This window comes from Neofelis nebulosa, chromosome 17, assembly GCF_028018385.1.
Source record: "Neofelis nebulosa isolate mNeoNeb1 chromosome 17, mNeoNeb1.pri, whole genome shotgun sequence".
Lineage (NCBI taxonomy): Eukaryota > Metazoa > Chordata > Mammalia > Carnivora > Felidae > Neofelis > Neofelis nebulosa.
In genome coordinates, this window is record NC_080798.1 from 34,603,338 (window position 1) to 34,615,354 (window position 12,017).

Consider the following 12,017-nt stretch of genomic DNA (forward strand, 5'->3'; position numbering starts at 1 on the left):
GCAAAGGCCCTGGGGCTGGGGGAAGCTAGTTAGTTTGAAGAACAGAAAGATCCTTGGTGGGGCTGTGTGCAAAGTGAGCAAGGGGGAGATTTGACAGGTGGGCAGAGACCAGGTCCCATAGGGCTATTTAGATGATCAGAATAGCTTCCCGTGGCTGCCACCTGAACATGGTGGCTTAAAAAACAAACAAAAACAAAACAAAACAGAAATGTATTCCCTTACAGTTCTAGAGGCCAGAAATCCGAAATCAGTTTCAGTGAGTCAAAATCAAGGTATCAGTAGGACAGCTGTTCCTCTGAAGGCTCTAGAAGACTATCTTCCTTGTTCTTCTAGCTCTGGGTGGTGGCCTTGACCTTGACCTGTGACCTCATCTCCCCAATCTCTGCCCACCCAGGTAATCCAGATTACCTTCCATATCAAGAATCTAATCTGCAAAGACTCTTTTTCTTTAGACAGTAAATTTACAGATTCCAGGGATAGGATCTGCTATCTTTGGGTGGCCATTTATTCAGCCTACGCAATAATGGACGGGAGAGGTTAACATTTTATTCTGAGGACTGGTGGGTTTCAGACAGGAGGGTGACAAGATCTGATGGCTAATATCTGATGGAAAATATCACTGGTGGATGATGACGGAACCACTGGGTGTCCAACCCCCTCTGCCACAATGCACCTGAGCCCCTCCTGCCCACCCCACACACACTCAGGAGATGAGGAGAGCTTCTTGGTAGCCGCAGACTCAGAGACCAGCCTCTCTGCACACTGTAGGAGCCCAAGTGCAGAACACAGCTCTTGGGTAAACCCTTAATTTTACTATGACACGGGAAACAGTAAGATGATTGTTTCTGAAGCAGATTCTAGAACAGTAGAGTGTTTGGGTTTTGGTTTGGGTTTAGATTTTGCTTTTTTGGTTAATCCCACTTTCATTCCTTTCAAATGGCAACAAGCAAGACTCAATCACTGCATTGTTTTTTACTTTGACAGTTTCTTCCAAACCAACTTCACTCGCCGCCCTCCCACCCCTCCGTCAGAAAAAGTGGGAAGGAAACTGCCACCCACCCAGAGTCTCCACTGGCGCCTTAGAAGGTCTGGGAAGGGGTGGGGGAATGAGAGCCAGGGATGAGGCCCAGAATGCCTGTCCTTTCCAAGGGTAGTCTCCGTCCCTGGGGTCTGAGCAGGCCATCTCCACACAGATCACCAGCAGCGCAAGCCTTGTCTGAGTCCTCAGTTTTCTAAAGACTCTCTACTCTGGCCAAGCACCTACTGTGTGCTGAGCCTCCCTCCCTTGGGGTGGGATGAGGGCATGCTGGAGAGGCAGTGGAGATTCAGGCACTGGGCAGATGTTTAAGGTGTACCTTGCATGGGCTGGGCACTGAGGACAGAGCTGTGAGCCATCCAACCAGAAACCCTGCCCTCAGGAAGTCTGATGGGGGAGACAGACAATCTAGATATACAAACCCACAGATAAATTGATAGTTACCAGTTGTGATAACATTACTACAGGAAAAGAGCAGGACCCCATGGGAGAGAATAATTGAGGGTTGGAGAGTGTCAGGGAAAGTATAAACATTTAAGCAGAGATCTGAAGGATGAATAGGAATCAGGCAGAAAAAGAACATTCCAGGCAGAGAAAACCACCATATGTGCAAAGGCCCTGGGGCAGGAAAGACTTTGGGGTCTTTGAGGCGGGACAAAAGATTATGAGCTGAAGGGATTGGGGAGAGATGATGTTTAAGAGGCAGCCAGGGGCCAGACCACCTGGTTATTAAACCCTCGGTAATAGAGTGGGTTTTATTATTTTAAAAAATAACGCCCTTTGGAGGGCAGTTATATCTTTCAGTTTGCAATTTTTAAAAATTCGCAGAAAGGTTCCCCTGGGGCTCATCCAGCAGCTTCCAGAAGCCAACTCTGGGAAGTTGCTGATTATAATCAGCAACTATTAATTGAACACTTTTCCATCCGACTCTATGCTTAGTGCAGTAGGGTTGGTTCGATTTCTTTATTTTTAATCACACAACTAATTCATTCATTGATCTTGTTGCACACACACGTCTCCAAAGCTGCACCTTCACCTCCAGTTCATCGCTGAGACGACTTTGCATATCTGGCATATCTTTCGTCTTCTTCTCTCGCTACCACATCGATGTGGGGGGAAAAGGCAAAACGGAAATGTAGATAAAAGTAAATTTCCTTATGGGGTGTCTGGGTGGCTCAGTCGGTGAGTGTCTGACTTCAGCTCAGGTCATGCTCTCACAGTTTGTGAGTTCAAGCCCTTGGAGCCTGGAACCTGCTTCCGATTCTGTGTCTCCCTCTCTCTCCCCCTCCCTTGCTCACACTCTCTCTCTTTCTTTCTTTCTCTCTCAAAAATAAATAAACATTAAAAAAAATTGAAATTAAATTTCCTTATAACCCGCAGCCCACTATAACGTTCCTCCAGGAACTCCTGCCAACCTTGGCTGGACTATAGCTAGGCCTCCAGGATCCTGTGGATCTTTAGCAAATGAGAACGCTTTTGGAAACTTCCCCAGGTCTTTACCTTCACCACCCCCGCCCCCCAAGCATATAATCGATAGCTCTTTGGGATCCCAGGGCAGCACCTCTTTCTGCCCCTGAGTCCTATCCCTGTGCTTTAATAAAACCACCTTTTTACATTGAAGACGTCTCAAGAATTCTTTCTTGGCGGTTGGCTCCGAACCCCAACATTTTCCACATTAACATAACGTGTAGAAATGTAAAGACTTGCTTTCAGTGTCATTTAAAAATTTTTTTTTAAATTTTTTTTAAACATTTATTCATCCTTCAGAGAAAGAGAGAGGCAGAGCATGAGCAGGGGAGGGGGAGAGAGAGAGACACACACAGAATCCGAAGGAGGCTCCAGGCTCTGAGCTGTTTGTCAGCACAGAGCCCAATGTGGGGCTTGAACTCCCGAACTGCGAGACCATGACCTGAGCCGAAGTTGGACGCTCAACCGACCGAGCCACCCAGGCGCCCCTAAAAAATTTGTTTACCAAAAAATAAGTTTCTACTATATATATTGAAACTTGACTTGCACTTAACATCTTGGAAATTTCAATGTCACACGAAGACTGACCTTTTTACATGTCATGTAATATTGATAAAGTGGCTACTAATTCCCTGTCCCTTCCCCCCCAATTGATAGGTGATTTCCAATAGCTCCTCATTACAAGAAATATTATATAAGCCTCCTTATTTACACATCTTTCCTCATATGTGAGATTTTCTATGGATCCAGTCTTCAAAGCAAAACCACTAGATTGAGGGTATTTACATTTTTTGATAGATACCGCCAAATTTTTGAAGATTCTACAAAAGACCATATTTGTTGACGCCCCTGTTAAGAGTGAGCTTGACTATTTGCCCAGCCCCCAATATGCGTGATGAGCATTAAAAAAAAAAAAAAGTCTCTTGTTTCCATTGGCATTTTCTAATACTTAGCTAGTGGGGCTGGGTTCCTACTTAAGCCTACTGGCCATTCATATTTCTTTTTCCTTGAATTTAAGGTTTGAACCTTATGCCCTTGTGTAGTAAGGAATTTAAAATTTCCCGGGGACACCTGGGTGGCTCAGATGATTAAGCTTTCCACTCTTGATTTCTGCTCAGGTCAGGATCTCAGGGTTCTGAGATCGAGGTCCGCATCGGGGGAGCTTGGAGTGTGCTTTGGATTCTCTCTCCCTTCCCCTTTGCCCATCCCCCCTCAACAAAATAAATAAATAATAAATAAATAAATAAATAAAATAAATTTGCCCAAAGAGAGGTCTGGTCTTTGCTCTTGGCTTCTGGGAGGTAATCTCTAAACCTCTGGAATGTCATGCCTGATAGAAATGTCCTTCTTTGTTTAGGGTGGGGTCTGGCCACACCAGACATTCTAACAGTGTGGTTTAGGGTCAGGGAACTGGATATCAGCTCATTTAGCTCTACCTGGAAAAGCTGGAAACTGAGATCAGCTATTCGGGAAGTCAGTCAACTGTGGCTCCATGATGAAGGGCCTACAAAGATTTGGGACACCGAAGTGGTGAGTGTACCTGATTGGTAATAGTTACACATCAGTGCTGAGGAAACAGTGCATGGAATCCGTGATTCCCTGGGGAGAGAACAATGGAAAGTCCATGTTTAGAACTTAAAAAGCACCCTTTTAAAAATTATACAAGTCATGGGTTTCAGTATATTCACTGTAATGAACCATTACTGCTCTTTAATTCCAGAGCAATTCCATCAGCCCTGTGTGCCCTCCCCTTGGCTGATATTAATCTGTAACCTTTAGCGACAACAAACTGTAACTGAGCCTAGCCGTTTTCATTGCTTTCATTGCTTTCATTGCCTTCTAACTAATGAATTATTGAACCTGAGGGAGGTTTAGGGAACCCCCTGAGCTCTGCCGTTGTGTCCGAAGTGACCGTGGATTACTGTGCTCCCCTCTGACACCGCAGCCCTGTTTGTGCTTTCAAATGCTCTGAGCTCTTTTTATACTCTGAATGCTCATTGTTTGTCACTTTTATATGTTGCTATTGTTTTCTCCCACTTCGATTCTCCCACTCTGTAGCATTTTGGCAAATGTGGATAGTCGTGGAATGACCACAAAGATTAGAGTATAGATCACCCCAGAAACTGCCTTTATGACTTCCACCCTGGCCCCAAACAACCACTGATGTGTTTTCTGTCACTGTTTTTTTGAGCCTTCTAGAATGTCATATAAATGAAGTCTTACATTATACAGTTGTGGCAGGTTGAATAATGCCTCCCCTGCCAAGGTGTTCAATTTTGATCCCCAGAACCTGTGAATGTTACCCTGTATAGCAAAAAGGGACTCTGCAGGTGTGATTAAGGATTTTGAGATGAGATTATCCTAGATTATCTGGGTGGGTGATAAATGTACTGTATACTGATAAGGAGGAGGTAGCGTCACCTGCCTAGCTCAGTCTGTGGAGCAGGTGACTCTTGATCTCCAGGTCATGAGTTCGAGGCCCCAAGTTGGGCATAGATTACTTAAAAAGGCGGGGTGGGGGTGGTGAGTGAGCAACTGGGTGGCTCAGTCAGTTAAGGGTTCAATTTTGGCTCAGGTCATGATCTCACAGTTCGTGAGTTCGAGCCCTGCATTGGGTTCTCTACTGTCAGCACAGAGCCTGCTTCAGATCCTGTGTCTCCCTCTCTCTCTCTCTCTCCCCCTTCCCCCACCCTCAAAAATAAATAAACTTAAAAGAAGAAGACAACAGCGGTGGCAGAGAGGGACATTTGATAACAATAGAAGAGAAAGCAATGCGAGCAAAGAGAGACCACTGTGGTGCAGCCAGGAGCTGCCAAGAAAGGCAGGCAGGTGGCTTTTAGGAATGCAAGAGGCAAAGAATGGATCCCTGCAGCCTCCAGAAGAAACCAGTCCTGCTGACGCTTTGATCTAGCCTCCTAGGATTCATTTTGGACTCTAGAACTGTAATAGAATACCTTTGTGTGTGTGTGTGTGTGTGTTTGATTTGTGGGTTTTTAAATGTCTTTTAATGTTTGTTTGTTTGTTCTGAGAGAGAGAGAGAGAGAGCAAGTTGGGGAGGGGCAGAGAGAGAGGGAGAGAGAAATCTGAAGCAGGCTCTGCACTGACCGTGCAGAGCCCGACAAGGGGCTCAAACTCAAACTATGAGATCATGAACTGAGACAAAACCGAGAGTTGGATGCTTAGACTGAGCCACGCAGGCGCCCCTTAATTTCTGCGTGTGTGTGTTTTTAAGCCATTAAGTTTGTGATAATTTGTTACAGCAGCCAGAGGAAGCTGATACAGCAGTCCTTGGTGAAAAGCTCTGTCCCGTTAACATAAAGCTTTTGAAATTCATCTGTGCTGTTGAGCATAGGTTAAGTAGATTGTTTCTTTTTAATGCTGAATGTATTCACTTGTATTGATATACCACAATATCTTTATCCATTCACTAGTTGTTGGACATTTGGGGTTTTTTCCAGCTTGGGCAGCTATGAATAAAACTGCTGTGAACATGTGCATGAGTGCAAGCTGTATTTGTTTGTTTGTTAGTTTGTTTGGTTTTAAGATTTTATTTTTAAGTAGTCTCTACCCCCAACATGGGCCTTGAACTCACAACTCCAAGATCAAGAGCCGCACGTTCCACTGACTGAGCCAGCCACAGGCCCCCGGGGTTTCTTTGTGCGAACAAATGTTTTCATTCCTCTTGGGTAAATACCTAGGACTAGAATTGTTGGAGCATATGTTATGTGTATTATTAACTTTACAAGACATTTGCGAAACTGTTTTCCAAAGTGGCTGGTCATCATTGGTTTTACAGATGAGTACACCAGCTGGAAAAAGGGCAGAAACTTGCCCGGGGTCACCGGTTGAATTAGAGACATCAGCAGAACTAGAATCAATGTCTAAGGCTTCTCATGACCAGCAGGGATCCTGAGGGGCAATGGTCCAGGGCAGCCATCAAACATCTATGATGCTTCATTACATGCACTCTGTTTTTAACTTTGCTATCAATCTGATTACGCCGAGGAGAAAACCTCCCTTGGTGCTGATAGGTCTTCAACACCTCATTCTGTTCATTCTTTTCAGTGAGTAAAGATTCTGGCTACAATTTAATGACAGTGGTTTGGTTCCCATTGTGCTTACTTTTACTGTAACCTTCCATTTCTGGGTAATGAGGTGGGTTTTCTATTCTAGCCGTATTATAAGTTTCTTCCCGTAACACATTAATTAGTTTTAAAATGAGGCCATTCCAAGAAAATATTTAGTTTTTGAAAAGTGCACAAAAACCCTTGCATATATGGTCAAGTGGTTTTGCCAAGGGTGTCGAGACCATTCACTGGGAGAAGGGCAGTCTTTCAACAAATGTTGCTGGGAAAAGTATACACACACAAAACAATGAAGTTAGACCCTTACCTTACACCATCTATGAAAATTAACTCCAGTGAATCAAAGACCTAAAAATTAACTCTAAAACTATAGAAGAAAACATGGGGGGGGGGGGGAATCTTCATGACACTGGATTTGGCAATGATTTCTAGGGAACCATGCCAAAAAGCACAGGCAACAAAAGTAAAAACAAATACACCGGACTATATCAAAGTTAAATTTTCTGTGCATCAAAGGACACAATATGTGAAAAGGCGACCAACGTATGGATTGGGGGAAAATATTTGCCAACCATATATCTGACTCAAGGGGTTAATTAACTCACTATACAAAGAACCCCCTACAACTCAATCTCAACAATGAACTAAAAAAAACAAAAAACAAAAACTGGACAAAGGACTTGAATAGACATTTCTCCAAAGAAGATACACGCATGGCCAACAAGCGTATGAAAAGATGCCCCCGGGGCGCCTGGGTGGCTCAGTCGGTTAAGCCTCTAACTTCTGCTCAGGTCATGATCTCACGGTTCATGGGTTCAAGCCCCAAGTCGAGCTCTGTGCTGACAGCTCAGAGCCTAGACCCTGCTTTGGATTCTGTGACTCCGTCTCTCTCTGCCCCTCCCCCACTCATGCTCTGTCTCTCTCTCAAAAATAAATAAGCATTTAAAAAATAAAAAAGAAAGATGCTCAACATCACTAATCATTAAGGAAATGCAAATCAAAACCACAATGAGATATCACCTCACATTCATTAGGATGACTGCTATTAAAAACAAACAAGCAATCAAGAGAGAAAACAAGGGTTGGCCAGGATGTGGGGAATTAGAACCCTCGTGCCCTGGTGGTAGGAATGCAAAAATGATGAAGCTGTTGTGGGAAACAGTAGGATGGTTTCTCAAAAAATTAAAAACAGAACTACTGGGAGGCGCCTGGGTGGCTCAGTCAGTTAAGTGTCCTCTTGATTTCCGCTCAGGTCATGCGCTCACGGGTTCGTGAGTTTGAGCCCTGCGTCTGGCTCTTTGCTGACAGCAAGGAACCTGCTCGGGATTCTCTCCGTCCCCTCTCTCTCTGCCCCTCTTCCACGTGCACCCTCTCTATCTCTCTCTTGCTCTCAAAATTAAATTAGCGTTAGAAAAACAAAACCCAGAATGACCATATGATTCAGCAATTCCACTTGTGGGTATACGTCCAAAAGAAGTGAAAGCAGGGTCTGGACGAGATATTCGTACACCCATGCTCACAGCAGCATGAGTCACAACCACCAAAGGAAGAAGCCTCCCAAGTGTCCGCCGATGGATGGATGCACAAACAAATGCGTATGTCCATACAACGGAATGTTATTCAGCCTGAAAAATGAGTAACATTCAGACCCATGTTATAGCATGAACTTCGAAGACATTATCCTAAGTGACACAAGCCAGTCACAGGGACATCTACCGTTTGATTCCACTTCTATGAAGAGTCACAGTCACAGGAACAGAAAGTGGGACAGTGGTGGCAAAGAGGTGCAGAAAGTGAGGATTGGGAGTTAATGTTTAATGGGGACAGAGTCTCACTTGGGGCAGACAAAAAAGTTCTGGAAATGGAATGGGGTGAGAGTTGCAATAGCCACGTGGGGCTTGATCTCATGAACTGTGAGATCAGGACCTGAGCTGAAATCAAGTCTGATGCTTATCTGACTGAGCCACCTCGGCGCCCCTATATGTATCTTACTACAATTAAAATGTTTTTGTTGGGGTGCCTGGGTGTTTCAGTCAGTTAAGTGTCCAACTTCGTCTCAGGTAACGGTCTTGTGGTTCGTGAGTTCGAGCCCCGCGTTGGGCTCTGTGCTGATGGTGCAGAGCCTGTTTAGGATCCTCTGTCTCCCTCTCTCTCTCAAAAATAAATAAACATTAAAAAAAAAAAAAAAAAAAGGTTTTGTTAACATGCACAAATGGTATACAGATAAGGAAAAAGCGGGTAACGAGTGCCTAAAGTTTGGGAAGTGCAGTGATCCAGTCAAACTCCCTCCCGTCGCCACTGGGACATCTGTCCATTTCAGGGAGGGACAGGAGTTACCTCAAGTTGCACAGTAAGCCTATGTGACCAGGGGCCAGATGGTTCCTCCTGTCACTCTCCAATCTCCTAACCTCTTTGGGTACATCCAAGGGGCAGGCTGGAAGTGGGGTGAGCCGGAAAATCAGAGCCAACAGCGTTGGTGGGCTTTACGAATTCGAAGCAAAGACCCATTTCCATGAAATGCCACTAGGCTTGAACTTCCTGGTACAGAGAGAAGATGTGGGGCCTTCAGGGTGGAGGTGCCGTTTGAAAAGAGCCTTGAAAAGAGCAATTTGAGGAGGCATTCCAGGTGGATGATACCAAGAGCAAAGAGCAGACATCAGGACGCTGAGTGGTTTGGGCTGACGCCCTTTGTGTGCGCGTCTCTGTTGAAGGACACAGTCAAGGCACGGACGCAGTGGGTGGGGTGCTGGCATGGCCCTGCCAACCTCTGGGCCAGTGACTGATTGGCTCAGACGGAGGCAAAGGTCAGACTGGAGGTTTGGTTATTTTCCCTGCCCGGGCCCTTCTGCCTACTGGGATTGGAACAGGGGTTGTTTGGGATGGGAGGTCCAGAGCTCCAGAGAGAGGGCGTTGGATTAACTATTTGTTCAAGGATGCATGGCTTCTATTCCTGGGCGATGGGGGCAGGCCAGGGCTCTGGCAGAGTGACCCCATTCTGTCCAGGCGCCAGCTGCCCGAGGAGGTCTGGGGTGGCATTTCCAGGACTTCCTGCCTGGGCACACCCCTATCTTGTTGTCTCATTCATTCTTCAATCTGCACTCGTTTATCTCCCTCTCCACGTTTTTGTGTCCTAGGCCCCAGGGTTTCAGTGGCAAAGACTCTTGCAATCCCTGCCCTTTTGAAGAGCTCAGTTTTAGAAACAGGAGAAGGCACACATACCTAGACGGGCCATTCCAATTCCATTGTCGGGAGGGGTTTGCCTAAGAGCTTGCGGGAACACAGAGGAAGCCAAAAATCCTCGGTAAGAGAAAGGAGCATCAGGGAAGGCTTCCTGGAGGAGGTGACATAGGAGAAGCAACCGAGGGGAGGAAAACCTCTGCTAATCTCCTTCAGCCTCCCTTTAGATGGTGGAAGATCCAGCTCCAGCCATGGGAGGGGTGGGGGTGGTGCCAATACTGTCCCTCTCCTGACTCTGGCCCTGGGTGCTGCTGCTGGGAGTTGTCCCTATCCCTTCATCCTTGTCAACCAAGCCTGCATGCAGTTCCAGGACCATTCCCAAGACCTCTTCTCCAGGACAGGGGGCTTCACCATCTCCATTATCTCCCAAATGTCCTTTTTTTCTTCTTCTTCTGCCCAATGGGAAATTGGCACATCTACAGCAGTCTGTAGATGCCACAGTAGTACCCATCTATAGATAAATAACCCTATTTTCCCACTGGATGTGGAGTACATTTTGTTAACGCATAAATTTTTATTTATTTCTTATTTTAAAGTTTATTTATTTTGAGACAGAAAGGGAGCACATGGAAGGGCTAGAGAGAGAGGGAGAGAGAGAGAATCCCAAGCAGGCTCTGCACCAGCAGAGTGGAGCCCTATACTGAGCTTTTCCACCAAGTGGATGTCCAGCCTTGTCTTGATTGCCTCCACTGACGGGGTTATCACTATCTACACAGCCTGTTTCCTTTCCAGCAAGCTCTTTCTTCTATGAAAAGCTTCCTCTCTAACTACCTACCCCCTGCTTGCCCCCTCTTGGAGCAAGGAGGGACGGACACAATCCCAATCCCTCGTACACATCAGGCTTTTGTAGACAGATAAATCGTCTCCTCTCCAAGTTTAACAGCCTCTGGCTTTTCCCTTGTTCAGTTTATTAAAAAGGTATAAAAGCCAAATTTCTCTGGCTGTGGCTCCAGTTAAACACGCGTGGAATGGGATTCCACGGCTTCCAATCCTGAGGAGCTCAAGGCAAAGTTCTTCGCAGAGCACCTCCCTTCCAAAAAGAATCGTCTAAATCCCCTCCCCACTACCCTCAGGGGCCCAACAATAGTCCTGACCCTGGCGACCGATAGTATCAGTCGTTAAATACACGTCACATTTTCAGGTTCCGAGCATTGGCGAATGGCTAGAATTTAACAATATAGTTTTGTTTCCATTGTGTTTATTTTTACGGATATTTTCTAGGGATGGCAAGGGAAACTGATTTCCCAGGCTACACAGTTTCCATACATAGAAAAAAGACGGAAGAAATTCAAGGATAACAGCGAGTCTCGGCAACAGGGGTGGGTTTTGGGGCTTTTTGTTTTGTTTTTTGTTTTAACCTGTGGACGCCTGGAGCAGTGCGGCAGGACCTGGGGCTGCCAGCTACCCTAAAACAACTTGCGGGTTCTCGAACCACGTGGCACGGAAATGGCAACTACTGTGAATCTTTGTAGGACACTGGCAGGAAGTCAGGATGGCCGAGCGGTCTAAGGCGCTGCGTTCAGGTCGCAGTCTCCCCTGGAGGCGTGGGTTCGAATCCCACTTCTGACAATCCTACCCTTTTGCTGTTTTCTTTCTGCAACGTTAGACAACGTTAGAGAAAGGTGTATCTGACCACACTAGAAAGGGCTCTGCGGCACGCGTCGGGGCTTTCTTTTTACAATCCAAAACCAAATGAATGTCACTAAGAAGAAAATGCCTGTTAGGAAGGAAATACTTGTTTTGTAAGGAGAGGAAAAGAATACCCAAAGGTGTAACGTATTCCCAAGTTGATTTGCGGCTGTTCGTGGAAAACAAAACTGACTTGCAGCTGTTGGTGAAAAACAAAACAGCACTTGTCAGGAGTGGGATTCGAACCCACGCCTCCAGGGGAGACTGCGACCTGAACGCAGCGCCTTAGACCGCTCGGCCATCCTGACTGCTCGGGCGCTGCTTTGCAGGCAAACCTCTTCGGAATAGTTCTACTGTGCGCATGCGTAGCGAGCAACCGGCCCGGGCTTTGTTTTACGCCGGGTGCTGGGAAGACCTGGAAAGAAAAGCGCTCTGGCTCAAAGGGGAGGGACGAAATGGGACGAGAAAGGGCGGAGCGAGGCGCGTTGGTGGCAGCAGAGGGCGCGCGCAGCGTGCTGGAGAATCGAGGACTGTCACTTTGGCCCCCAGGCATTCGTGTCTCG

General features: G+C 46.2%; 2 non-coding genes across 2 annotated transcripts; one reads left to right on the top strand and one right to left on the bottom strand.

The window, feature by feature from the left end:
- The first annotated feature begins 11,311 nt into the window (after positions 1-11,311).
- TRNAL-CAG (transfer RNA leucine (anticodon CAG)) lies at positions 11,312-11,394 on the top strand. Its single transcript has one exon. It is a non-coding gene; the product is annotated as a tRNA-Leu (tRNA).
- A 285-nt stretch (positions 11,395-11,679) lies between these two features.
- TRNAL-CAG (transfer RNA leucine (anticodon CAG)) lies at positions 11,680-11,762 on the bottom strand. The gene has a single exon. It is a non-coding gene; the product is annotated as a tRNA-Leu (tRNA).
- Positions 11,763-12,017: the final 255 nt, after the last annotated feature.